General features: G+C 41.3%; 1 long non-coding RNA gene across 1 annotated transcript in view; it reads left to right on the top strand.

Annotated features, from left to right (window-relative positions):
• LOC127484906 (uncharacterized) overlaps nt 1-27,646 on the top strand; it is a 58,536-nt gene that overhangs the window by 24,094 nt on the left and 6,796 nt on the right. Inside the window, exons 3-4 of the long non-coding RNA XR_016228119.1 lie at nt 9,931-10,175; nt 20,699-20,812. This is a non-coding gene — a long non-coding RNA (uncharacterized LOC127484906). The remainder of the gene's footprint in view (nt 1-9,930; nt 10,176-20,698; nt 20,813-27,646) is intronic.

The raw sequence follows: 27,646 nt of genomic DNA on the forward strand, positions 1-27,646 counted from the left end.
GAGAGGCAAGAAGAGCCTAAAGTGGTTGGATGACAATTCTAACTTCCAGTTCAATGGAATCATTGTAGTGTCTCCTGGTGGAATCATTTCTCTCTGGAACCAAGACTTCTAGGCTAGCAGAGCATGAAGTTATGGAAAAAGGAAGCAAATTTTTTCTAGTAGGTTCCTATGGATAATAATTAGTGTGACACTTCAATTTTCACCCCTTGAATTATGGTCTCAGGAATCTTGGCTAAAGGAGAAACACCATGTATCGGATGCTGAATCAGAGCGCTTTACAACTTTTTGGAGAACTTTGCTGTATGACTAGTTAGTGTTTTGTTACTACGATGAAATATGAGCAACCATATTTTGAGGAGGGAAAGAAAGGTTTATTTAGCTCCTACATTGGGAGGCTAAAAATCCAAACAACAGGATGTAGGCTTTGGCTTCAGCGAGGGTCCCATCGCAGATGGCAGAGCACATAGAGGAAGGATCACATGGCTAGCTAGGAAGCAAAGAGAGAATTTGGACCCAGACTCGGGTTTTTCTAACAACTCTTTCATGAGAACTACCTTCCTAGGGCATGCGCATGATGACCTAAGGATCTCCCACTAGGGCCTGCAGCCTAAAGGCTCTACCACCCCCCACCATTGTCACCCCAGAAACCAAGCCTTTAATACATGACCCTTGGAGGGACATTTAACACTCAAACCGTAGTACTTGCCCCAGCCCTGCAAGGTGCTGTCTTCTAGCTGACACTGTAACTGCATCTGCAAAAGACTATTCTCCCATTTTATGAAGCCAGCTACTTGACAACAGTGGGGAACATGGCAAGGCCAGTGAATTCCATAAGCACAGCCCATTGCCACACTTGTCTTGTTGTGAAGTGAGTTCCTTGAGGTCAAGTGCACTTCTGAGAAGCAATGCTCTGTCGAATACCATGACAAGAGTTCATTAATTCTGGAAGTCCACAAGTGGTAATTTGGACAGATGCATGACATACAGAAAAGGTAAATATGGATCTGGAATATTTATCCCAGTAAGAAAAAAAAACCCGTCCCTTCCAAGACATAAGTGGTTCAATATAATCAACCTGCTGCCAGGTAGCTGACTGATTACCCTGGGGAGTGATGCCAATTCAGGGAGTCAGTAGTGGCCATAGCAATGTTGGCCTTGGCATGTAGAAATCCATGTTGTCAAGCCCTTGAGTCATCTCTGCCAAGGTTTTTCCCCCACCAAGACTCATGTTGAATTTTGATTGCAAACTACCAGTGTTGGAAGGTGGAGCTTTAAAGAGGGATTAATGTCTATCTCCCGAGATCAAATTAGTTCTTGCAATAGCAGGATGTTATACAGTGTCTAGCCCTCTTAATCTCCTCCTCTTTTCTCCATATGCCTGATTGTCTTTCCTGCTTTTCCACTATACATGAGCAGCACAAGGCCCTCCTCAGAAACGGAGCAGAGTTAGCACCTAATCTTGTATTTTCAGCTTCCAGAGCTGTGAGCTAAATAAGCCTCTTTTCTTCATAAATGACCCAGCCTCCAGTATTCTGTTAATGCAACAGAAAATGGACAACATCCATCCCTGCCATCATGACCAGTTATTCATGAGCTCACTGGGCAGTGGCAGGAGTGGCTTTGGAAAGAGGTGGACTTATATCCACAGAATTCGGATCATCCTATCCATTGATTTTTTAAATGAAGATTTATTTTATTTATTTGAAAGAGTTACAGAGAGAGGGAGAGACAGGGAGAGAGAGAGAGAGAGAGAGAGAATCTTCCATCTGCTGGTTCACCCCCCAGATGGTCACAATGGCCTGGCTGGGCTAGGCTGAAGCCAGGAGCCAGGAGCTTCATCCAGGTCTACCCTGTGAGTGGCAGGGGCCCAGACACTTGGGCCATCTTCTGCTGCTTTTCCCAGGCCACTAGCAGGGAGCTAGATTGCAAGTGGAGCAGCCAGGACACAAACTGATGCCCATATTGGGTGCAGTGTTGCAGGCAGTAGAAATACCTGCTACACCACAATGCTGGCCCCATCCATTGATTACTAAAATCCTCCTCTGCTGAGGTCATTCTTTGATAACTATTCATATAGGACACAATAGTTTCACATGTTTTTCTCATTCAGCGAGGTCTATCAATATCCCTCCTCATCACATTTCCTTGTCACCAATTTTCCAATCATGTCTCTGATCATCCAGCCAAACCTCAGGCCAAAGCCCAAGAATTAGCATATAATCATATGTCTGATCATTTCTGCTTTCAAGCAAAGTCCACGGCCAGGTACATGGGGAAGTTCTTACAAAGATCTGCTCACTGGGAAGATTTTCCTTCCCCGTTGTCTTTCAGGGATGTCCCAGAGGGGGCTGTAGTGCTGCAGCGGCCTACTTTCAAGTGGTGCCTGCATATCATGCAGAGCCAACTGTAAGCCAAACTGACTGTGCTCTCCCTCTGTGAACTAATTGTAGTGAATCCCCACGATGCCATCAGATACAGGCTGGGAGAGAGAAGACAATGTAGCTGGAGAAGGAACCATGGGTATTCTGAGCCCTTTTTCATGTAGTTTCCTTAGGCCTGTGGGCCTGATTTGGCCTGATCCTGTATAGCCCACTTCCATTTGATGATGGCGTGCTGGAGGCAACACCCAACTTTGTGGCTCGCTGGGTCAGATAACACTCAGTTCACGATGGGCAGCTTCGGGTCTCATGTTAACTTGGTGCCCCCTGGTTAAGCATTCAGCCTCCACTAAGGCCCAGTAGCAGGTAAGGAGAGAAAGAGACACAGAGGTCTTCCATCCACTGGTTCACTCCCCAAATGGCTGTCACACCCAGAGCTGGGCCTATCCAAAACCAGGAGCCTGGAACTTCTTCTGGGTCTCCCACATGGGTGCAGGGGCCCAAGCACTTGGGCCATCTTCTGCTGCTTTCCCAGGCACATTAGCAGTAAGCTGGATCAGAAATAGAGCAGCTGGAACTTGAACTGGCACCCATATGGGATGCTGGCACTGCAGATGGCGGCTTTATCCACCATGCCACAGCACCAGCTCCTGTATTAATCTTTTTTAAAAAGTGTTTGCTAAAATTTACCAGTGAAAGTAATTGGTCCTGAGCTTTCATTTTGGGGAAGGTTTTTGGTTACTGATTCAGTGCCCTTATGAGTTATGAGTATATTTAGATTTTCCATGTCTTTTATAATTCATCCATGATAAATTGTGTGTTTCAGGGCTGGTGCTATGGAGTAGCAGGTTAAGCCTCTGCCTGCGGTGCCAGCATCCCATATGGGCGCCGGTTCATGTCCTAGCTGCCCCTCTTCCAATCTAGCTCCCTGCTGATAGCCTGGGAAAAATCAGTGGAATATGGCCCAAGTGCTTGGGCCCCTGCACCCACGTAGGAGACCCGGAAGAAGCACTTGGCTCCTGGCTTCGGATCAGCTCAGCTCTGGCTGTTGCGGCTATTTGGGGAGTGAACCAGTGGATGGAAGACCTCTGTGTCTCTCCTTCTCTCTGTCTGCAACTCTGCTTCGCAAATAAATATATAAATCTTAAAAAAAAGATTGCATATTTCTCGGAATTTTCCAATTTAGGACTTGAACCGGTGCACACATTGGATGCCAGTGCCATAGTCCATGGCTTTAACCTGCTCTGCCACAGTACTGGCCCTGGAAATTTCTAATTTTTTCTAACTTATCCAATTTGTAAGCCTACAAATGTCCAGAGTACTCTCTTGTAATGCTTTTTATTTCTGTAAAGTAAATAATAATGTCCACCTTTCATTTATGATTTCAGTTGTATTCTTCCCTTTTTTTCCTAGTCAGTCCTGCTAAAGATTTGTCAATTGTGTTGATCTTTTAAAAAAACAACTCTTAGTTTTGTTGGTGGTTTGTGATGTGTTTATGTTCTTTATTTTATTTATCTCTACTGTAACCTTTATTATTTGCTTATTTCTGCTGTATTTGAGTATAGTTTGTTCTTTCTCTAGTTTCTTAAGATAAAGGTCACATTGTTTGAGATCTTTCATCCTTCTTGTGAAATGATAGATATAAATTCTCATATTTTACTCCTACTTTCGATATGTTGTATTTTTATTAGTATTTCAGGATTATTTATTTATTCATTTATTTGAAGGAGAGAGAGAGAGAGAGAAAGAGAGAGAGAGAGAGAGAGAGAGATCTTTCATCCACTGGGTCACTCCCCAAATACCCACAACAGCCAGGGCTGGGACAGGCTAAAGCCTGAAAGTCCATCTAAGTCTCCCACATAGGTGGTAGTGACCCAACTACTTGCACCACCATCCACTACCTTCCCAGGTGCATTAACTGGAAGCTGTATTGGAAGCAGGGGAGCTGTAACTTGAACCAATACTCTGATATGGGACATCCCAAGTGGTAACTTCATTTGCTGTACCCCAATGCCCACCCCCCTTACCCAATTTTTAAATCATTTATCTTTAATCATGAAGTTGTAATTATTCTGTATATATTCTGGATAAAAAATAGAATTTTCTTCCATTCTGCAGGCTGTCTTCATTTTAAAAGATTTATTTATTTTCATTTTATTAGGAAGCAGAGAGACAAAGGACAGATGAAGAGATATCTTCCATCCACTGGTTTACTTCCTAAATGCCAACAGCCAGGGCTGGGTCAGGCCAAATCCAGGAGCCTGGAACCGTATCCAGGTCTCCTGTGTGGATGGCATGGACCCAAGTACTTGAGCCACAATACGCTGTCTCCCAGGGTGCACATCCAGGAAGCTGCATTGGAAGTGGAGTAACCAGGATTCAAACCCAAGCACTCCAATATGGAATGTAGGCATCCCAAGTGATGACTTAGCCACTGAACCAAATGCCCACCCTGTCTTCATTTTATTGGAGGTATTCTTTCATATGCTTATGCTCTTGACATCCTATATAGAAAACTTTTGCCTAATGCAATATGAAAATATACATCTATATTCTAGTCTAAGATTTTTCTTACATTTAGTTCTTTGACCCATTTTGAAGTAATTTTTAAGATACTGTTAGGTAGGAGTCCAAAATCATTCTTTTGCATGTAGATATACAGTTGTCCAAGTAGCATTTGTAGAAATTCTATTCTTTCATCACCATTTCTCTTTGCATCATTGTCAAGCTATTCAGTTTCTGACTGAAAGACCAAAGTGGTCACCACAGGATTCCAATTAGCATAACAAAGACCTGGAGAACTTCTGCTGACCCTAGCCTTTCTTCTTCTTTTTTTTCTAATTCCTTGAAGGTGAAGATTAGGTTGAGATCTTTCTTCTTTTTTAATATATGTGTTTATTACTATAAATTTCACTCTTAGTACTGTTTTTGCTGCATCCCATAAGTTTTGGTATGTCTTTCTGCATTTTTGTTTGTCCTAAGATTATTTCAAATTTCCCTTTGATTCTTTGACCATTTTTTATTCAGGAGCGTGTTGTTTAACTTGCACATAATGTGAATTTTCCAGTTTTCCTCCTGCTATTGATTTCTGATTTCATACTGTTATAATAAGAAAAGATACTTAACATGACTTCAGTTTTCTTAAATTTGTTAAGACTTGTGTTGTGACCCAACATATTATCATGGAGAATATTTCATGAGCACTTGATAAGAATATGTATTCTGCTACTGTTAGATGGGATGTTCTGTATATGTCTCTTTGGTCTATTTGGTGTAAAATGTAGTTCAAGTACAGTGTTTCCTTATTGATTTTCTTTTTTAAAAAATATTTATTTATTTATTTGAAAGTCAGACTTACACAGAGAGAAGGAGAGGCAGAGAGAGAGAGAGAGGGAGAGAGAAAGAGAGAGAGAGAGAGAGAGGTCTTCCATCCGATGGTTCACTCCCCAGTTGGCTGCAACAGCCAGAGCTGTGCCAATCTGAAGCCAGGAGCCAGGAGCTTCTTCTGGGTCCCCCACACGGGTGCAGGGGCCTAAGGACTTGGGTCATCTTCTACTGCTTTCCCAGACCATAGCAGAGAGCTGGATTGGAAGAGGAGCAGCCAGGACTAGAACTGGCGCCCATATGGGATGCCGGCGCTTCAGGCCAGGGCGTTAACCCGCTGCACCACAGCACCGGCCCCTCCTTGTTGATTTTCTATTGCGATTAACTAGCCATTGTTGAAAGTGCCATATTGAAGCCCTCTAATATTGTATTTCTAGGTATTTCTCCCTTGAGTTCTATCAATGTTTGTTTTACATATTTAGATGTTCTTATATTTCATACACATATTTTCACTGTCATATTATCCCAATTAATTGACCCTTTTATCATGATGTAATGTCCATCTTTGTCTCTTGTGACAGTTTTCGAGTTAAAGTCCATTTTGTTGTTTCAGATAAGTAGCTGCCAATTCTGCTGTTTTCGTAGCCTTTTCATTTTCAGCCTCTGTGTCCTTAAAGTACACGTGAGTCTCTTGAAGACAGTACATAGTTGAGTCCTGTTTTTCAGTCCTTTTAGCCTTGTATGTCTTTTTATGGTAAAGCTTAATAAGTTTAAATTTAAAGTAATTATTGACAGGAAAGGACTTAGCATTGGATTTTAAAAATTGTGGGTTTTTTAGATTTATTTTTTATTTATTGAAAGGCGGAGTTACAGAGAGAGGAGAAGAGACAGCGAGAGAGAAAGATCTTCCATCTGATGGTTTACGCCCCAAATGTCCACAGTGGCAAAGGCTGGGCCATCCAGAAGTGAGGGAACCAGAGCTTCTCTGTCTCCCAAGTGAGTGCAGGGGCCCAAGGACTTGGACCATCTTCAGCTTCTTTCTCAGGTGCATAAATAGGGAGCTCGATAGGAAGTAGACCATCTGAGTCTTGAACTAGAGCACACATGGAATGCCAGCATCAGAGGTGGAGGCTTTACCTGCCCCGCCACAATGCCAATCCCTTAAAAATTGTTTTCTGGGGCTGGCACTGTGGCGTAGAAGGTTAAGCTGCCACCTACAGTTCTGGCATCCCATATTGGCGCTGGATCAAGTCCCAGATGTTTCACTTCTATGCTAGCTCACTGCTAATGCACCTGGAAAAGCAGTGGAAGATGGCACAAGTGCTTGGGTCCCTGCACTTACGTGGGAGACCTGGAAGAAGCTCCTGGCTCCTGGCTCCTAGCTTTGACCCAGCCAAGACTTGGCAGTTGTGGCCATTTGGGAAGTGAACCAGCAGATGGGAGATCCCTCTCTCTGTCTTTTTCTCCATCTCTGTAACTCTGCCTTTCAAATAAATAAATAATTTTAAAAAATTGTTTTCTGGCTTTTATGTAAATCTCATGTCCTTGTCTTCCACTCTTGCTGTCTTCTTTTGTGATCTGATGCTCTTTAGTGATATATTTTATATCCTTTATCTTTTGTGTATCTATGATAGGATTTTCTGTGTTACTGCCATGAGGCTTACATGCAACATCATTTATTTATGTAATTGTTTCTTTTATTTGAGAAAGAGGGAGACAGAGAGAGAAAGAAAATATTCCTGTTTGCTGGTTCACTCCTAAAATACCTACAACAGGTAGGGCTGGGCTAGGCTTAAACCAGGAAATGGGAGCTCAGTCCAGGTCCCTATGTGGGTAACAGAAAACAAAGCACTTGAGCCATCTCTGCTCCTTCCCATAGCCTTTTAGCAGGAAGCTGGCATCAGATTTTGGAGGCTGGCATAAAACCCAGGTATTCACATTTATCCTGGCGGTTAAGATAGTTCTTGGGACACTTGCATCCCATTTCAGAGTGCCTTGGGTTTGAGTCCCAGGTCCACTTCTGATTCCAGCTTCCTGCTGATGTGCATCCTGGGAGGCATGGGATGATGGCTCATGTACTTAAGTCTTTGCTACCCATATGGGAGACATTGATTGAGTTCCTAGCTGCGGGCTTCAAATCTGCCCAGCATCAAGTTTTGCAGGAATTTGAGGAGTGAGCTAATGGGTGGATGATCTCTCTCCATCTACTAAGCTTCTGTTTCACTTATTATTGGTCTTCATTTAAAATAAAATGAAAGTAGATAAATTAAAAAAAATTTTAAGCCCAGGTACTCAGTTGTGGGATGTGGGCTTCTTAACCACTAGGCTAAATGCTTGCCCCAAATACCACATATTTTTAACAGCCTGTTCTAAGCTGATAATAACTTCACTTCTATGACATACAAAAACTCTTCATGTTTGCCTCCCCCATACATATTTTATGTTTTTGATGTTACAATTTACATTGTTTTATATTATGCATCCATTAACAAATTATTATAACTACATAATATAGCAACATATATGCCTACATTCTGTAGCAACATACAGTTGAGAATGGCAGTGCCCAAGTTTTTTAAAAAAATTTTTTGGTTTTTCTTTAGGCCAAGTTTTTTTTTAAGATTTTATTTATTTATTTGCGAGGTAGAATTATAGACAGACAGACAGACATACACACACACACAGAGAAAGAGAGAGAGAGAGAGAGAGAGAGAGAGAGAGAGAGAGAGAGAGATCTTCCAGCTGCTGGTTCACTCCCCAAATGGCCGCAATGGCCGGAGCTGGGCCAATATGAAGCCAGAAGCCAGGAGCTTCTTCTGAGTCTCCCATGCGAGTACAGGGGCCCAAGCACTTGGGTCACCTTCCACTGGTTTCCCAGGCCACAAACAGGGAGCTGGATTGGACGAGGAGCAGCCAGGACTTGAACCAGTGCCCATATGGGATTTTGGTGCCACAGGCAGAGGCTTAGCCCACTGTGCCAAAGCACTGGCCCCTAGGCCAAGTTTTAATAATATTATTTTAATAATTGATCTATTACTTTCTTCAGAAACTTGTACAATATGTTTTTGTTTTCCACTTTCTGTTTTCTGTTCCATTTTTCAAAGACTGGTTTATTTATTTGAAAGACAGAGTTAGAAAGACACACACAGAGAAGCGATAGATCTTTCATCCACTGGTTCACTCTCCAGATGGCTACAACAGCTGGGGCTGGGCCAGGCAGAAGCCAGGAGTCAGGAGCTTCTTCTGGATCTCCCACATAGGTAGCAGGGTCCTGAGCACTTGGGCCATCTTCTACTGCTTTTCCCAGGTCGTTAGCAGGGAGCTGGATCAGAAGTGGAGCAAGCAGGACATGAAGTGGTGCGCATATGAGATGCTGGTGTTACAGGCAGTGGCTTTACCTGTTATGCCACAGTACTGGCTCCTTCTGTTCCATATTTTATCCAAAATTATCCAAACATGTAGGTTTATCTGGAAAGAAATCACCCCTCACAGCTAGGCTGTGGGTTTGTGATTATGGTGTTTGTTTTTACAGTGAAATAGGATAAAGTGAGTTCTTGGGTCTCTATGTAATGATTTTGCAAATCATTTTGCCATTCGGTAAAAAAATTCTTCTTTCACTTATTTTGAATTCTACTAGGCTTTCTGCCAACTCAGTAACAATTATGTTACATATTAATCTTATCATATGAAAGAATCTTGCTTATGGTACATTATGAACAATGTAGTAAGTGAATGAATGATGTGTTTTTCTTGTTTGTTTTATGTGGAGGGTACAGAATCATAAGTAAATATTTTATATCATGACTCAGCAAACAATAAATTAGATCCATCATCATTTCAACAGCAAGTCAGATGCCAGAATGCAGATTAACAGTGGCATGATGGGAGCTTTTAGAAACATAGGTCATCTTTGTTCCTAGCCATGGGCATGGTATGTAAGAGTGAGAGTTAGAGCATAGGAAGTAGGAAGTAGCAGAATTTCCTGTACTCAATCTCTATTTCTTCCTCTGAGCAATTAATCTCCCCTTAATGACAATTCTTGAATGAAGTCTTCTTACTATTATAGATGGAATCTGTATCTTCAATATTTCTTTTCCTTATAAGTTTTTAATTATAAAAAGAGAACAAATTTCATATATACAACTTTAAGAACATAATGTTACTACCTACCTCCCCTTACTTTTACCTTACATCCTTTTCTTATTTTTTTTAATTTTTACAATGACAGAGGATTCCAAAATGACTGAATAGGGAAAAGATGAGCTGCTTTTGACCAGGAAAAATAGCAGAAGAAAGGCAGAGGAAGTGCATCCCAGGGGAGAGTTGGAGAGAGGTTTGCAGTGGAAATTCTACAGAAGGAAGAAGGATACCGTGGAACAGTGTGGAAGGTGCAGACATGCAGCAGTGAGTGGGGACACCACAGATAACTCCTGCAGCCCAGAGCTGGAGAGGATATCAGCATTTGAGAATCAGGTAAGTGCAGACTGTGGCAGCCCATGCCACTCTTTATATTGCATGAGGGAGAACCACGTGGACCACATTGACTTTGAGTCCAGCCTGGAACCCTAGCAGGTGCAGAGTACCCACATAATCCAGTAAAAGAAAAGTATGTTTCTTTCTCTCCATCTCCACAAGGGCACAAAGAACCAGTAGGGGAGGGAGGCGCCATATTGACACTAGTAGAGGCTATGATGGTTCTCATGCACCTGTGTGACCAGGGGATATTACCAGAGGGAAAAATCCATGTTCCCCCCTGACTTTGAGTCTGGCTGGGAGGATTGACAGGGGCCTGGGCACCCAAGTAGAACTGTGAGGTGCCACAATCCTCTAAGGCTATCACTGACTCTGAGACTCAAACTGCCAAGCAGAGCACCCACAGGGGGCTGGCTCGAGGAATGTCTCTGCTCTCTCCGTGGATGTGGCAGGCTCACAGGGCTGAGCAGATACTCTGCACCCTGTGAGTGTGGGCACCTTGTACACTGTGACTGTGGGAATCCTGTGACTGCACAATAAAATGCAGAGTATTGCTGGGTCTCTGGGTAATCACTGTGTCTGGCAACAGAGGCTCAGCGCTCCCTGACAGCCTGGGGTGCATCACTGCAGAGGGCTCCTTGCTCACCCTGAGGACCACAAGGATCTTTTGTGTGGTACATGCACGAGTGTGGATGGGGATCACACCCACTGTGAGCTAACCATGGTCATTGATCACCTTGGAAGATACAAGGTGAGGTTGTGATTATAGCAATAGGCATGATCATGCCCTCTCACTGGCTGACAATAGAGGAGAGGAGATCTACCATGACCAATTGTGGTGTTACACTGTATTCTCGACCCACCCTGGAGCGCTGACCACACCCAGCATATGCCTCTGGGTATTCATTGAAAGCAGACACTCCACTAAGCCACAGAGGAATAGTTCAAAGATAAAAGCCATCAGAGTAAAAACCAAGAAGTATCTCCACAAATGCATAAAAATAAACACAGAAATACAAGAAACAAGAGCAAGGAAGACAACATGACTCCCCCAAAAGAACAAAAAACACTGGAATATTAGAATGTGAAGGAAAAGAAATTAATGAAATGCCTGAAAAGGAATTCAAAAGATTAATCAGAGGCAATGAGAAGCAAATTCATGAGCAAAAGAAATCCATACATGACATGGAAGAGAAATTTTCCCATGAAATTGAAATTTAGAGGAGAAAGAATTCACTATGTCAAATAAAATATATAGTGGAAAGCCCTGAAAATAGACTTGATAAGGGAGAAGAAGGAATATCTGAGCTAGAAGGCAAATCTTCAGAAATAATTACACCAAAAAAAAAAAAAAAGAATAAGAAATCAGAAAAGTTAAAAACAGTGTCTGAGATTTATGGGATATTATCAAATGGGTCACAGGAGTTCCTGAAGGTGTGGAAAGAGAGAATGGATTAGAAGGCCAATTCAGTGAAATAATAAAAGAAAACTTCCCTAATTTGGAGAAAAAAAAGTGACATCCAAATACAGGAAGCACATAGAACTCTTAATAGACATGACCAGAAAAAATATTCACCACCACACATTGTAGTCAAACTTTCAACAGTAAAACATAAAGAAAAGATTATAAAATGTACATGAGAGAAATACCAGATTACCTTCATAGGCTCTGCAATTAGAATGGTTGCTTATTTTTCTTCTTCTTCTTCTTTTTTTTTTGGCAGGGAGAGTTAGACAGTGAGAGAGAGACAGAGAGAACGATCTTCCTTTTTCTGGTTCACCCCCAAAATGGCCGCTACGGCTGGCGCACTGCGCTGATCCAAAGCCAGGAGCCAGGTGCTTCCTCCTGGTCTCCCATGCGGGTGCAGGGCCCAAGCACTTAGGCTATCCTCCACTGCACTCACGGGCCACAGCAGAGAGCTGGACAGGAAGAGGAGCAACCGGGACAGAACTGGTGCCCCAACCAGGACTAGAACCTGGAGTACCAGCGCCACAGGTGGAGGATTAGCCTAGTAAGCCGCGGCGCTAGCCCATCAGAAACCCTATAGGCTAGGAAATAATGGAGAGACAGGTAACAAGTCTTAAAAGAAAAAAAAACTGTCAACCCAGAATACTATACCCTGCAAAGTTCTCATTTATGAATCAAGGAGAAATAGGGGATTCCAATTCAATCCCATCAAGGTGGCATGTACCAATGCCATCTCACTAGTCCCAGTGGTCAATTTCTGCTCACAATTGATCATAATGATAGGACTAAGAGCCAAAGGGAGCACATAAACAAAACTAGTGTCTGCAAATACTAGCTGATAGAATAAAAAAGGGAGAGAACGATCCAACATGGGAAGCGAGATACACAGCAGACCCATAGAATGGCAGATGTCCTAAACAGCACTCTGGCCTCAGAATCAGCCCTTAAGGCATGTGGATCTGGCTGAAAAGCCCATGAGAGTATTACAGGCATGGAAAGCCAAAACACTCTGGCAAAAAAAAAAAAAAAAAAAACCTACATGAAAGATCTCCGTGAGTGGGATCCCAGTGAAAAGAACAGGTCATCAAAGAAGGAGGTACCTTTCTCTGAAGGGAGGAGAGAACTTCCACTTTGACTACAACCTTGTCTAAATATGATCAGAGCTGGTGAACTCAAAAGGCTTCCATAGCCTTGGTGACTCATGACAAGAGCCTAGGGTGATTACTGATGCCATAAACAAGAGAGTCAATTTGTTAAGTCAACAACAGGAGTCACTGTGCACTTACTCCTCATGTAGGATCTCTGTCATTAATGTGCTTTACATTGTGATTTAATGCTATAACGAGTACTCAAACAGTATTTTTCACTTTGTGTTTCTATGTGGGTGCAAACTGTTGAAATCTTTACTTAATATATACTAAACTGATCTTCTGTATATAAAGAGAATTGAAAATGAATCTTGATGTGAATGGAAGGGGGGAGGGAGAGGGAAAGGGGAGGGTTGCAGGTGGGAGGGAAGTTGTGGGGGGAAGCCATTGTAATCCATAAGCTGTACTTTGGAAATTTATATTCTTTAAATAAAAGTTAAAAAAAAAAGACTTTCCATAACAAACAGAAATTCAAAGAATTTCCTACCACTCATCCAGCCTTACAAATGATGCCTAAGGATATGCTACACATAGATACATAGAAAGATAGTCATCATAATAAAAGACTGTGAAGGCAGAATATCTTCTAGTAAAATACAAAGAAAATCCAAAGTAAACAAGACCCATCTATTTGCTGCCTACAAGAAACACACCTCACCAACAAAGATACACATAGACTGAAAGTAAAAGAATGGAACAAGATATTCCAGGCCAACAGAATGCAAAAATTAGCTGGTGTAGCCATCTTAATATTAGACAAAATAGACTTTAACACAAAAACTGTTAAAAGAGACAAAGAAGGGCATTATGCAATGACTAAGCAATCAACTCAACAGGAAGATGTGACTATAATAAATTTATATGCATCCAATGTCAGGGTGCCTGGCTATTTAAAACAAATGTTAATTGATCTAAAGGGAGGCATTGACTCTATTACAATAGTAATGGGGTACTGGACTTTAGTACTCCACTTTCAACAATAGACAGATAACTTGACAGAAAGCAACAAAGAAGCAGCAGAGCTAACTTACACTCTGGAAGAAATAGACCTAACTGATACCTATAGAACATTTTATCCCACAGTTGAAGAATGCACATTCTTTTCATCCATGCATGGAACTTTCTCTAGGACAGATTATATTCTAGGCCATAAAGCAAGTCTCAGCAAATTAAAAAAAATTGAAATCATATCATGTATCTTTGCTGACCACAATGGAATGAAGCTGGAAATTAGGAACTTATGAATCTCTAGAAAACATGCAAATGCATGGAGACTAAACAACACACTCCTGAATGACCAGTGGATCATAGAAGAAATCAAAAGAGAAATGGAAAAAAATCCTGAAATGAATGAAAATGACAATACAACATATCAAAAGGCATGGGATGACTGGCACTGTGGTACAGTGGGTAACACCACCACCTATAGTGCCAACATCCCATATGGGTGCTGGTTCAAGTCCTAGATGCTCCATTTCCTATCCATCTCTCTGCTATGGCCTGGGAAATCAATAGAAGATGGCCCAAGGGCTTGGGCCCCTGAACCCACATAGCAGACATGGAAGAGGCTCTTGGCTCCAGGTTTTGGATTGGACAAGCTCCAGCCGTTGCAGCCCTCTGGGGAGTAAACCAGTGGATGGAATATCTCTCTCTTTCTCTCTCTGCCTCTGCCTCTCTGTAATTCTGCCTTTCAAACAAATAAATAAATATTTTTTTAAAAAAAAAGTATGGGATAGAGCAAAAGCAGTTTTAAGAGGGAAGTATACAGCAATTAGTGCATACATCAAGAAATTGGAAATGCGTATAATAAATGAGCTATCAGTGCATCTCAAGGATGTAGATAAAAAAATCACAAACGAAACCCAAAATTAGTAGGAGGATATAAACCATTAAAATTAGAGAAAAATAAACAAAATTGAAACAAAAAATACAAAAGATTAGTGAAACAAAGAGCTATTTAAAAAAAAATAAACAAAATTGCTGCACCATTGACCCAACTGCCAAAAAAGAAGAGGTAGAAGATCCAACCCAATAAAATCAGAGATGAAAAAGGAGATGTAAAAATGGATAGCACAGAAATAGAAAAAATCATCAGGAATTACTACAAACAGATATATGCCAACAAAATGGAAAATCTAGAATAAATGGGGAGATTCCTAGAAACATACAATCTACAATGCAGTCATGAAGACGTAGGAAACCTAAGCAAACCAATAACCAAGATGGAGACTGAGTCAGTAATAAAGACCCTCCCAACAAAGAAAAGCCCAGGATCAATAGCTTCACTGCTGAATTCTATCAGATTTTTATTAAAAAATTATTTATTTTTAAAAATATATATTAATTTATTGGGAAAGCAGACTTACAGAGAGGCAGAGGCAGAGAGAGAGAGAGAGAAAGGGAGACAGAGAGGTCTTCCATCTGCTGGTTCACTCCTGAGATGGCTGCAATGGCAGAAGCTGCACCTATCCGAAGCCAGGAGCCAGGAGCTTCTTTCTGGACTCCCACGTGGGTGCAGGGGCCCAAGCTTTTGGGCCATCTTCTACTGCTTCCCCAGGCCATACCAGAGAGCTGGATCAGAAGTAGAGCAACCAGGACTCAAACCAGTGTCCATATGGGATGCTGGCACTGCAGGTGGCAGCTTTAATCGCTGCACTGGAGCAATTTATTTATTTGAAAGGCAGAGTGACAGAGAAAGAGGGAGAGCCAGAGAGAGAGAGAAATATTCTATCCACTGTTTCACTCTCCAAATGGGCACAATAGCTGCAGCTGAACTGATCCAAAGCCAGGAGCCAGGAGCTTCTTCTGGGTCTCCCACATGGGTGCAGGGGCTCAAGTACTTGGGCCATCCTCCACTGCTTTCCCAGGCACATCAAAAAGGAGATGGATTGAAACCAGTGTCCTTCTGCTATGTCACAGCACCAGCCATTTTATCAGACTATTAAAGAACTAATTCTAATTCTTCTCAAAGTATTCAAAACAACTGAAAGGGAGAGAATCCTCCAAACTCTTACTATGAGGCCAGTTTCACCTCAATTCCAAAACCAGAAAAAGATATAACAAAGAAAGAGAACTACAGACCAATATCACTGATGAACATAGATGCAAAAATCCTCAACAAAATACTAGCTAATTGAATCCAACAACACATCAGAAAGATCATTCACCCAGACCAAGTAGGATTCAACATATGGAAATTAATAAATGTGATACATCACATTAAAAAATTGAAGAATAAAAACCATATGATTGAGCCGGCGCCACAGCTCACTAGGCTACTCCTCTGCCTTGTGGTGCTGGCACACTGGGTTCTAGTCCCGGTTGGGGCGCCGGATTCTGTCCTGGTTGCCCCTCTTCCAGGCCAGCTCTCTGCTATGGCCCGGGAGTGCAGTGGAAGATGGCCCACGTGCTTGGGCCCTGCACCCCATGGGAGACCAGGAGAAGCACCTGGCTCCTGCCATTGGATCAGCGCGGTGCGCCGGCCACAGCGCGCTGGCTGCGGCGGCCATTGGAGGGTGAACCAACAGCAAAGGAAGACCTTTCTCTCTCTCTCTCTCTCTCTCTCTCTCACTGTCCACTCTGCCTGTCAAAAAAAATATGATTATCTCAATAGATGCAGAGTAAGCATTTGATAAAATGCAACATCCTTTCATGATAAAAACCTTAAGCAAATTGGTTATAGAAGGAACACAATCAAGGTAATTTATGACAAACCCATGACCAGCATCTTATTGAATGGGGAAAAGTTGGAAGGAAGCATTTTCACTAAGCTCCAAACCAGACAAAAATGCCCATTTTCACCATTGCTACTCAATATAGTCCTAGAGCCATTAGGAAAAAAAAAAAAAAAAAAAAAAAAAAAAAAAAAAAAAAAAAAGAAAGAAAGAAAGAAAGAAAGAAAGAAATAGAAGGGATACAAATTGAAAAGGAAAAAGCCAAATTATTCCTGTTTGCAAATGGCACAGTCCTAAATATAGGGGAGCCAAAAGATTCTGCTAAGAGACTATTGGAATTAATAAGAGAGTTTGTAAAGTTGCAGGATATAAAATTAACACACAAAAATGAATAGCCTTTGTATATACAAACAATGCCATGTCTGAGAAAGAACTTGTAAAATCAGTATCACTCACAATAACTATAAAAATAATTAAGTGCCTTGGAATACATTTAACCAAGGATGTGAAAGATATATACAATGAAAATTACATAATATTAAAAAAATAAATAGAAAACACAAAAATGGAAAAATCTTCCATATTTGTGGATTGGAAGAATGAATATCATCAAAATGCCCATACTACCCAAAGCAATTTTTTGATGCAATGCAATCCCAATCAAAATAAAAATTACATTCTTCTCAGATCTAGAAAAAAATGATGCTACAACTCATATGGAAACACAAGAGACTCTGAATAGCTAAAGCAATCTTTTTTTTTTTTGACAGGCAGAGTGGACAGTGAGAGAGAGAGAGAGAGAGAAAGAAAGGCCTTCCTTTGCCATTGATTCACCCTCCAATGGCCGCCGCGGCTGGCACACCTTGCTGATCCGATGGCAGGAGCCAGGTACTTCTCCTGGTCTCCCATGGGGTGCAGGGCCCAAGCACGTGGGCCATCTTCCACTGCACTCCCGAGCCATAGCAGAGAGCTGGCCTGGAAGAGGGGCAACCAGGACAGAATCCAGCGCCCCGACTGGGACTAGAACCTCGTGTGCCGGCGCCGCAAGGCGGAGGAGTAGCCTAGTGAGCCGCGGCGCTGACCCCTAAAGCAATCTTAAACAACAAAAATGAAGCCAGGGCATCACAATACCAGATTTTAAGACCTACTACAGGGTAGTTGTAATAAAAAAGCCTGGTACTGTCACAAAAATAGACATGTAGAGAAATGGAACAGAATAGAAACTCCAAAAATCAATCCACACTTTAACAGCCAACTGTTCTTTAATAAAGGAACTAAAATCAATTCCTGGAAAAAGAACAGTCTCTTTAACAAATGTTCTTGGAAAACTGGATCTTCACTTGCAGAAGTATGAAACAAGATCCATACCTTACACCTTGTACAAAAATCAACTCAAAGTGGATCAAGGATCTAAATCTATTACCTGATACCATCAAATTACTAGAGGAGAACATTGGAGAAACTCTGTAAGACATTGGCATAGGCAAAAACTTCTTGGAAAAGACCCAGAAGCACAGGTAATAAAAGTAAAAATAGACAAATGGGATTACATCAAGATAAGAAGGTTCTGCACTACAAAGGAAACACTCAGCCAAGTGAAGGGGCAATTGACAAAATGGTGGAAAATATCTGTAAACTATGCAACTGATAAGGAATTAATATCCAGAATCTATAAAGAGCTCAAGAAACTCAACAACAATAAAACTAACAATCCAGTTAAAAAAATGGGCAAAGAACTTGAACAGATAATTTTCAAAATATGAAACTCAGATGTCCAATAGACACATGAAAAATTCTCAAGATCAGCCATCAGGGAAATACAAATAAAAGCATAATGAGGTTTTACCTCACCCCAGTTAAAATGGCTTTCATACAGAAATCAACAAACAATAAATGCTTATCAGGATGCAGGAGAAAATGTTCCCTAATCCCCTGTTAGTTGGAATGCAAACTACTACAAACATTGTGGAAGACGGTATGGAGATACCTCAGTAATTTGAAAATAGATCTACCATATGACCCAGCCATCCCACTCCTGGGATTACCCAAACGAAATCAGCATATTAAAGTGTTATCTGTACCCCCATGTTTATTGCAGATCAGTTCACAATAGTTAAGGTATGGAATCAACCCAGATGTCCATCAATTGATGACTAGATAAAGAGAATGTGGGATATATATGCTATGGAATACTACTTAGCCATAAAAAGAATTAAATCCTGTCTTTTGCAACAAAATGGATGCAACTGGAAACGATTATACTTAGTGAAATAAGTTGGTCCCAAAAAAACAAATACCATATGTTTTCGTTATCTGTGGTAACTAATAGAGTACAAAAAATGTAATGTATATGAGCAAAATTGACATTTTGAGAATTAATTATTGTTTATGGCTCTTGTCTGTACTGTTGAAAAACAATGTTTTTTTGTTCTTACTATTTGTTGAAATCATTACTTAGTATTGGGTTAATCTCGTGAGTATAAAATAAAAGTTAAACTATATAATAAGAAAGGAGGTAGAAAGGTAGGAGTATGGGCAGGAGGGAGGGTAAGGTGGGGAGTATCACTATACTACTAAATCTCTACATATAAAATACATGAAACTTGTTCACCTTAAAATAAAACAAAAAATAAAATGATAAAAATGTTTTCACAGTGCCGTACTTTCAATTTTCTTTATAATCACAAGTTTAACCCTCCACTTAATGAATAATTCAACAATTAGTAAGTAGAAAAACCACTGTTCCTCAAGAGAACAGACAAGGGCTATAAACAATAATCAACTTTCAAGATGTCAATTTTGCTTATATACATTACTTTCTCTCTCTCTCTCTCTCTCTCGGTATTCTGCATATTAGTTACCACAAATCAGAGTCTAAGCAACTTACTGTTCTCTGTTGCCCCTTGAAGATGGAAAGGGAAAATACAGCATGGATTTCCTGAAAAACAAATGTGACAAACAGCTTCACCAGAGGCAGTGAAATGATCAGAGACTGAAGTCTTAGCAACGGTAGTAGTTAGTAAACAAGGAAGGATCAGTTTTAAGTTTTGAAGTTGCTTTGATTGAGGATGGTAATGATAATTGCTTGGGCCACCTGGGTTTTTGCCCTAACTACTTTGTTTCATTTCCTAGACTTTGTCAGCCTTATTTTTCTTCACTTATTTGAAAGTGTATTGAAAGTCTATGAACTCCAACCTGAACACCACCCACATTTGGACAATGAGTTCCTGCCCTAAGGGAGTTACTGGACAAACAGTCTTTGTGGCAGGTTCAAATTCCTTTCTTGCTGCAAAGTCTTTGTGTTGTGTAAATCTCATTTAAAATACTTATTTATTTAGATATTTTACTTATTTGAAAAGGCAGAGAGACACGAAAGCAGATTTCTCATCTGCTGGTTCACTTCTTAAAAGTCCACAACAACCAAGGCTGGGCCAACAAGAAGTCCAGAGCCCCGAACTATATCCAGGTCTTCCACCTACTTGAGACATCTGCTGCCTCCCACAGTGCGCATTAACAGGACACTGGAATCAGAAACAAAGCTGGGCTCAAATCCAGGCACTTTGACATGGGATGTGTGCATCCCAAGAGCCATTATAACTGCTAGGCCAAACACCACCCCATGTCTAAATTTCTTATCTGAATTTGGAATCTTGTGTGGATTCTTAAAATTTGCTACACAATATGATCTGATCCCAGACCTCCAATGTTACCAAGTTCGCATAAAACTTACCCTAATCTTAAGGGCCAAGTCTGCTTCTAGTCCCACTTCCCATTACATCTTTTTGTGTGGGCCTTGTTTATGCCAAAACAGACTACAAGCATTGGAGCCACAGGATCTCAATGTTGGCCTGCATAAAACTATCAACAAGGAATTATTCAAGAAAAGAAGGAATGAGGGGATTATACACACACTCTCTGTTCCACTCCTCTGTTGGATTTCACGAGAATGTTATCCCCATAATTTCAACTGGGAAAGCCTCCTCTCTTAATGGTAATAATAAAATAATGTATATCATTATTGAAAAGACACTGGGTATTAAGCATTTGATATAACACTCCATAATTTAGATATGTTTAGCCCTTTTCAATGTTGATGGACATGGAGCTCACATAATACTTGTAGAAGGTCATGAAGCTAGCTTGTGGCAGAGCGAGCATTCAGAACTAGCTCTGTGATTCAGTGGTATTGGCAAGAAGGCAAAACATAAACTGCTACCCCTTGTCTCCCTTCAGAAACAATGGAAAAACTGGGATTGGATCAAAGCACTTTAAGAGAACTCTGTAATGCAGTTAAGAAGTTATACTATCTCAGATGAACGAAAAAGCAACAAAATTGTTTTGAAATGGGTAAGAGTCATTTCACTTTGTCCATGCCATTCGCTTGTCTAAGCCAGCTTAGTTCCATGCCACAAGAGATCCACTTGGTCCATGATTTCTCCCTTTGGGAAAGAATAAGTGAACCATGCACCCAGATCTCCAGCATTTCAGGGCACGTCCCAGGAGACCAGCTTCTCTCTCACCTCCCTCAGCATGTCAAAGCCATACAAACATTCTGGGGGCAGTGAAGGAGAGCAAGGAGGAGTGGGTGGCCCTGATCAGCCATCAGGGATATACAAGACTGTGGAATGTGCACCTTCCTGGGACTTCTCTTTCAGGAGAAAGGAAGAGAAGTGGAGATTGTACCTAGCCTCCCAGTACTCCCCTGTACTCCTTTGGGGAAAGAGGATGGGCAGTTCTCAGCAGCCTGTAAGGCACTGTGGGATTAAGAGAAGGTACACATTCTGAGACATCTACTTCGGGAGGGATGGGGAGAAGTGGAGATTGCACCCAATGTACTGGCATTTCAGACACGGCCTTCAGGGAAAGGAGTAAATGGTCTCAGTGGCCTGCACAGCTGCTTGGGAGAGGTAAAAAGCCTACAACCCAGAATCATGTTCAGGAGGAAGGGAGAAGTGGAGCTTGCACCCCACATCCTGACATTTCAGTGAACTGCCCTAGAGAACAGGGTTGGAGGTTTACAACTTGCAAGATTGAGAAAGGCACATTATCCTGAGGATTGTCCCCCAGGAGGAAGAGAGGGGAGTAGAGCATTCACATCCATAGAAAATGAATGAGTTGGCCGGCGCCACGGCTCAGTAGGCTAATCCTCCGCCTGTGGCACTGGCACCCCAGGTTCTAGTCCCATTCGGGGCACCAGATTCTGTCCCAGTTGCCCCTCTTCCAGTCCAGCTCTCTGCTGTGGCCAGGGAGTGCAGCGGAGGATGGCCCAAGTGCTTGGGCCCTGCACCCGCATGGGAGACCAGGAGGAAGCATCTGGCTCCTGGCTTCCGATCAGCGCAGTGCACTGGCCGCAGCGGCCATTGTGGGGGGTGAACCAATGGAAAAAGGAAGACCTTTCTCTGTGTCTCTCTCTCTCACTGTCCACTCTGCCTGTCAAAAAAAAAAAAATGAATGAGTGGTTCCTAGAATCTCTATCTGGGCTGACTGGCAGAAGTTTTTGCCAGGTGAAGCCAATTCATGACAACTTCTTGAGATGTTTGCACACTGAAGCAAAGCTATTAGGAACATGAAGAATCAGGGAAGTATTTCTCTTAGTCTGTTTTTGCTGTTATAACAGCCTACTTGAGATGCGGTATTTTATGAAGAACAGACATTTATTGCTTATAGTTCCAGAGGCTAGGAATTTCAAGATTAGTAGGCCTGCATCTGCCAAGACGGTTATTGCTGTGTCATCCTTTGGTGGAAGGCAGAAGGGCAAGAGAGCATGCTCACATGAGAGAGAGAAGAGAAAGGGTCAAACTTGCTTTTCTAGCAAAACCCCCTATCATGGTAAGAAAAAAAATCACTCCTGCAATAATAACATTAATCCATTAACGTAAGAAGAGGCCACATGACCTAAGGCAGCTCTTAAAAGTTCCACTTTGCAATACCATTGTATTGGGGTTTCAGTTTCTAACATATAAACTTTGATGGACACATTGAAACCATAGCAATATTGTATTAACAAGAGGAGAAAATAAATCCATACCAACAAATAAAGAAATAAGGACATAATAATTGCCTGAAAAAGAATTAAAAATAATTGTATGGAAGCAGCTCTGTGAACTACAAGAGAACACAGACAACTAATTGGAAACAGGAATACAAGACATGAGCAAAATGAGAATATCAACAAAGGGATCAAAGCAATAAAAAAATAAAAACAAATTCTGAAACTGGATGAAACAATGACTGAATTTAAAAATTCACTAGTGGAACTAGAGTTGTGACACAGCAGGTTAAGCCACTGCCTGTGATATTGGCATCCTCTATCAGAGTGCAGCTTTGAGTTCTGGCTGCTCCATTTCCAATCCAGCTCCCCAATAATGCACCTGGCAAAACAGTGGAAGATGGCCCAAGAGTTTGGGCCCCTGACACCCATGTGGGAGACTCAGATAAAACTCTTGGCTCCTGGCTTCAGCAGGGCTAGCACTGGCTAATGTGGCCATCTGGGGAGTGAACCAGTGGATGGAAGATTTCTCTCTCTCTCTACCTCTTTCAAAATAAATAATTGTTTGTAACTATAAAACTGCATGGTTCTGCATACATTCCTACGGACTTACTTCTTTTTTTTATAGAAATGGAGTTATGGTGTTTTAAAGATTTCACTCATTTATTTGAAAGTCAGAGTTACACAGAGAGAGAAGGAGAGGCAGAGAGAGAGAGAGAGAGAGAGAGAGAGAGGTCTTCCATCCGATGGTTCACTCCCCAATTGACTGCAATGGCCTGAACTGTGCCGATCCGAAGCCAGGAGCCAGGAGATTCTTCTGGTTCTCCCACATGGGTGCAGGGGCCCAAGGAGTTGAATAATCTTCTACTGTTGTCCCAGGCCATAGCAGAGAGCTGGATCAGAAGTGGAGCAGCTGGGACTCAAACCAGCACCCATATGGGATGCCAGTGCTTCAGGCCAGGGCATTAACCCACTGCGCTGCAGTGCCAACCCCCGGACTTACTTCTAAGGGTACAGTTTAAAAACTTGTCATGGGACTCCAAATCCCATTAAGCTTGGTGGTAAAAATGCCATCTTAAATTGTTAAAGTGATCATATTAAATGTTAATGTGAACATATAGATAGGATTAAGTGTTAAAGTGATCATATAAATAGGATCAAGTATTTGGTAAAAATAATAGATAGAATTAAAAAGGAGAGAATGTTCTTTTTTTTTTTTGGACAGGCAGAGTGGACAGTGAGAGAGAGAGACAGAGAGAAAGGTCTTCCTTTGCCGTTGGTTCACCCTCCAATGGCCGCCGCAGCCAGCGTGCTGCGGCCAGCGCACTGCGCTGATCCAATGGCAGGAGCCAGGTACTTCTCCTGGTCTCCCATGGGGTGCAAGGCCCAAGGACTTGGGCCATCCTCCACTGCACTCCCTGGCCACAGCAGAGAGCTGGCCTGGAAGAGGGGCAACCGGGACAGAATCCGGCACCCCGACCGGGACTAGAACCCAGTGTGCCGGTGCTGCAAGGTGGAGGATTAGCCTAGTGAGCTGCGGCGCCAGCCCATAAGGAGAGAATGTTCTAACATGGGAAGCAGTTCACACAGCAGACTCATAGAATGACAATCACTTTAAGTAACATTCTGACCTCAGAATCAGCCCTTAACTCTTTCTGGTCTGGCTGAAAAGCCCATGAGAACATTTCAGGCATGGAAAGCCAAGACATTGTGGCAAAAAATGTTCTACATGAAGGATCTCTGTGAGTGAGACCCCAGTGGAAAGAAGTGGCCATCAAAGAAAGATGTATTTTTCTCTGATGGGAGGAGAGAACTTCCACTTTGCTTATCTCCAAATACTGACTGAGTTTGTGGACTCAAAATGCTTCCATAGCCTAGGCAGCTCATTTAAACAGCCTTGGGTGGTCACTGATGTCATACATAAGAGTGTTAATTGTTAAATTTATAACAGGAGTCACTGTGCACTAACTCCCCATGCAGGACCTCTGTCCTCAATGAGTTCTATTATGAGTTAACTGTAAAACCAGTTCTCAAACAGTTTGTGTGTGTGTGTGTGTGTGTGTGCAAATTGTTGAAATCTTTACTTAGTATAGAGTTGGTCTTCTGTGTACAAAGTTGATTGAAAATGAATCTTAATGGAGGATGGGGACTGGGAAGGGGAGAGGGAGGAGGAGGAGAGGTGGGAGTGTGGGTGGGAGGGTGGGTATGGTAAGAAGAATAACTATATTCCTAAAGTTGTATTTATGAAATTTGTATTCCTTAAAAAATGAAGATTTAAAAATTAAAAAACAAAATAAATAATTAAATCTTCTTTTAATAAAAAGAAATAATGAGATAAAATACTCAAATCTGGGGGAAGAAATGGATATATAGATTCATGAAACCCAAAGGAACCGGTCAGATGAACCCAAAGAAATCGGCACTGCATATAATAAAATTGTCCAAAGTAAAAGACGGGGAAAGGTTACACAATGGACACATATATGGCAGGTAGAAAAAGCACTTCAGAGTTCATGAGCTAAATTGTTGTTTCTTATAAATCTATTATTGAACAGCTTCAGAGAATACTACTGGCAGTTAGTGAGGAACAAAATCCTAGCTGATAAAAATCCAAGTCAAAGTGCACCAGAACCATTTTGCCCTGTTGTCTTTGAGGTCTGTGCCACAAAAATATGATACCGCCTGATATACTTGTGCAGCTCCTCACTGTTTAGAAAAATGTATTCACAACCCTTCTCATTTGGTCTTCACAGCAGCCCTGCAAACAAATAATATATCCAGATCATACAGAGGAGAAAACCGATATTTAAAGAATTCACATGATTTTCCCATTTCTCTCACAATAAGGAAAGGCAGTTCCAGGGCTCCAACACAAGTTTGCTGACTGTCATTCCTTCCGTGTCCCAAAAAGAAAGTTAATAAATACAAACAGGAGCACTTAGTCAAATTGTTGGTTATTTAGGATACAATTTCTTTTTTTTTAAAGATTTTATTTATTTATTTGAGAGGTAGAGTTACTGACAGTGAGAGGAAGAGACAGGAAGAAAGGTCTTCCTTCTGTTGGTTCACTCCCCAAATGGCTGGAGCTTGCCGCTCCGAAGCCAGGAGCCAGGAGCTTCTTCTGGGTCTCCCACATGGGTGCAGGGCCATCCTCTACTGCTTTCCCAAGCCACAGTTGAGAGCTGGATTGGAAGAGGAGCAGCCGGGACTAGAACCGGTGCCCATATGAGATGCTGGCACCACAGGCAGAGCATTAACCTATTGTGCCACAGCGCCGGCCCCAGGGAAACAACTTCTACAGGTTCTTTTCCTAAACAGTAATTTTATAGATAGGTCTCTCTACTTCTCCCTCTCCTTCTCTCCATATGTATACTTTTTAGTAGACCAGAATTTATGCATATCTATGTTTGTGTATATATAAAGAGAAATAAACACATAGAAACATTTTAAGACTTTACAGTCCATATTTTTCTCTTTAGTGTGGGAGTCATTGTGAATGTAGAATGATACTTCCAATTCCAATCCAACACTACAAGGAGCTTCTATCTTCACCCATTTTATAATTCAATCACTTTTCCTCCAGTGAGAAGCATGGTTCCCATCAACATTACCTACTACAATAACATATAAAATAGTTTCCATCTCTAGACTGAAGATATATACATAAAGTAATGTATTCAAAAGTTATTTAGGTTGGTCTTTTTTTAATAAGTGTATTTTTTTAAAGATTTATTTATTTATTTGAAAGTCAAAGTTACACACAGAAAGAGGAGAGGTAGAGAGAGAGAGAGAGGTCTTCCATCCGCTGGTTCACTCCCTAGGTGGCCGCAACTGCTGAAGCTGGGCCAATCCAAAGCCAGGAGCCAGGAGCTTCTTCCAGGTCTCCCATGTGGGTGCAGGAGCCCACGGAGTTGGGCCATCTTCCACTGCTTTCCCAGGCCACGGCAGAGAGCTGGATGGGAAGTGGAGCAGCCGGGACTCTAACCAACGCTCATATGGGATGCCAGTACCGCAGGCAGCGGCTTTACCCACTACGCCACAGGGCCCGGCCCTCATTTATGCTTTTTTAGTGACTAATGATGTTGACTATCATTTCCCGTGCTTATTTGTACTTTCAGCACATAAATTTGTGCATGTCTTGTTGGAATTATTCCTAAATGTTTAATTTTTATTTGATGATTGTAAATGGTGTGTGTTTTTAATTCCGGTTTTCACTTGTTAATTGCTAATATATAAAAATACAGTTGCTATTTATTTTATCCTGTGCCAGTCATTTGGACCTTGTAAGGTGCTATACTTACAAGTTCTTGTTATTATGGTAGATTCTGTGGAATTTTATATTTAGACAATATGACATCTGCAAATAGCAGAAGTGTTATTTCGACCTTTCTAATATGTATTTCTTTTATTTCTTGTTCTTATCTTTTGTACAGTATAGGGCTTCCAGCAGTGTAATGAGTAAGTGGTAAGAGTAGACATCCTTGTCTTGTTATGTTCTAGGGGGAAAGCAATCAGAATTTTAGCACTAAGACGTTAGAAGTTGGGTTTTTTTAGATGTTCTTTTTCAAGTTGAGATTGTTTTCATCTATTCTTAGCTGGGTGAGAGGTTTCGTTTTTAAATAATGAATGAGTATTGAGTTTTGTCAAATGATTTTTCTGAATCAATTGCTATGATTGAGCATTTTTTTCTTTAGCTTCTTAATCTGGTGGATTCCATTGATTTTTGAGTATTGAATCAGTCTTATAGTTCCAGAATGAACTCCGTTTTGCTTCTGGTATTGTTTTACATATTATGGGATTCAATTTGGTATATTGAGTTGAAGGTTTTTGTTTAAGTTTATGTGAGATACAGGTCTATAGTGTTCTCCTTTTTGTAATGTCTTTGTATATTCCTGGAATCAGAGTGATACTACCCTCACAAAGTGACTCAAGAAGTTTTCCCTCCACATCTTGATGGTAATTCTTTATATGTTTGGCAGAATTCTCTGGAGCTTGAGATTTATGAGAGTTTTAAAATTAAAAATTCATGTCCTTTAGTAGGCATAGGAGTATTGATATTATCTGTTTCAACTTGGGTGAGTATTGGTAGTTTGTAGGATATGAATAATTGATATATTTATTCTAATTGTCAAAATTTTGAGCATAGATTATTATGCTGTTGTTGTCAGCAGAGTTTGTAGTGATATTTCCTC

Source organism: Oryctolagus cuniculus, chromosome X (assembly GCF_051225735.1).
Source record: "Oryctolagus cuniculus isolate XC-2025 breed Fujian yellow rabbit chromosome X, ASM5122573v1, whole genome shotgun sequence".
Classification (NCBI taxonomy): domain Eukaryota; kingdom Metazoa; phylum Chordata; class Mammalia; order Lagomorpha; family Leporidae; genus Oryctolagus; species Oryctolagus cuniculus.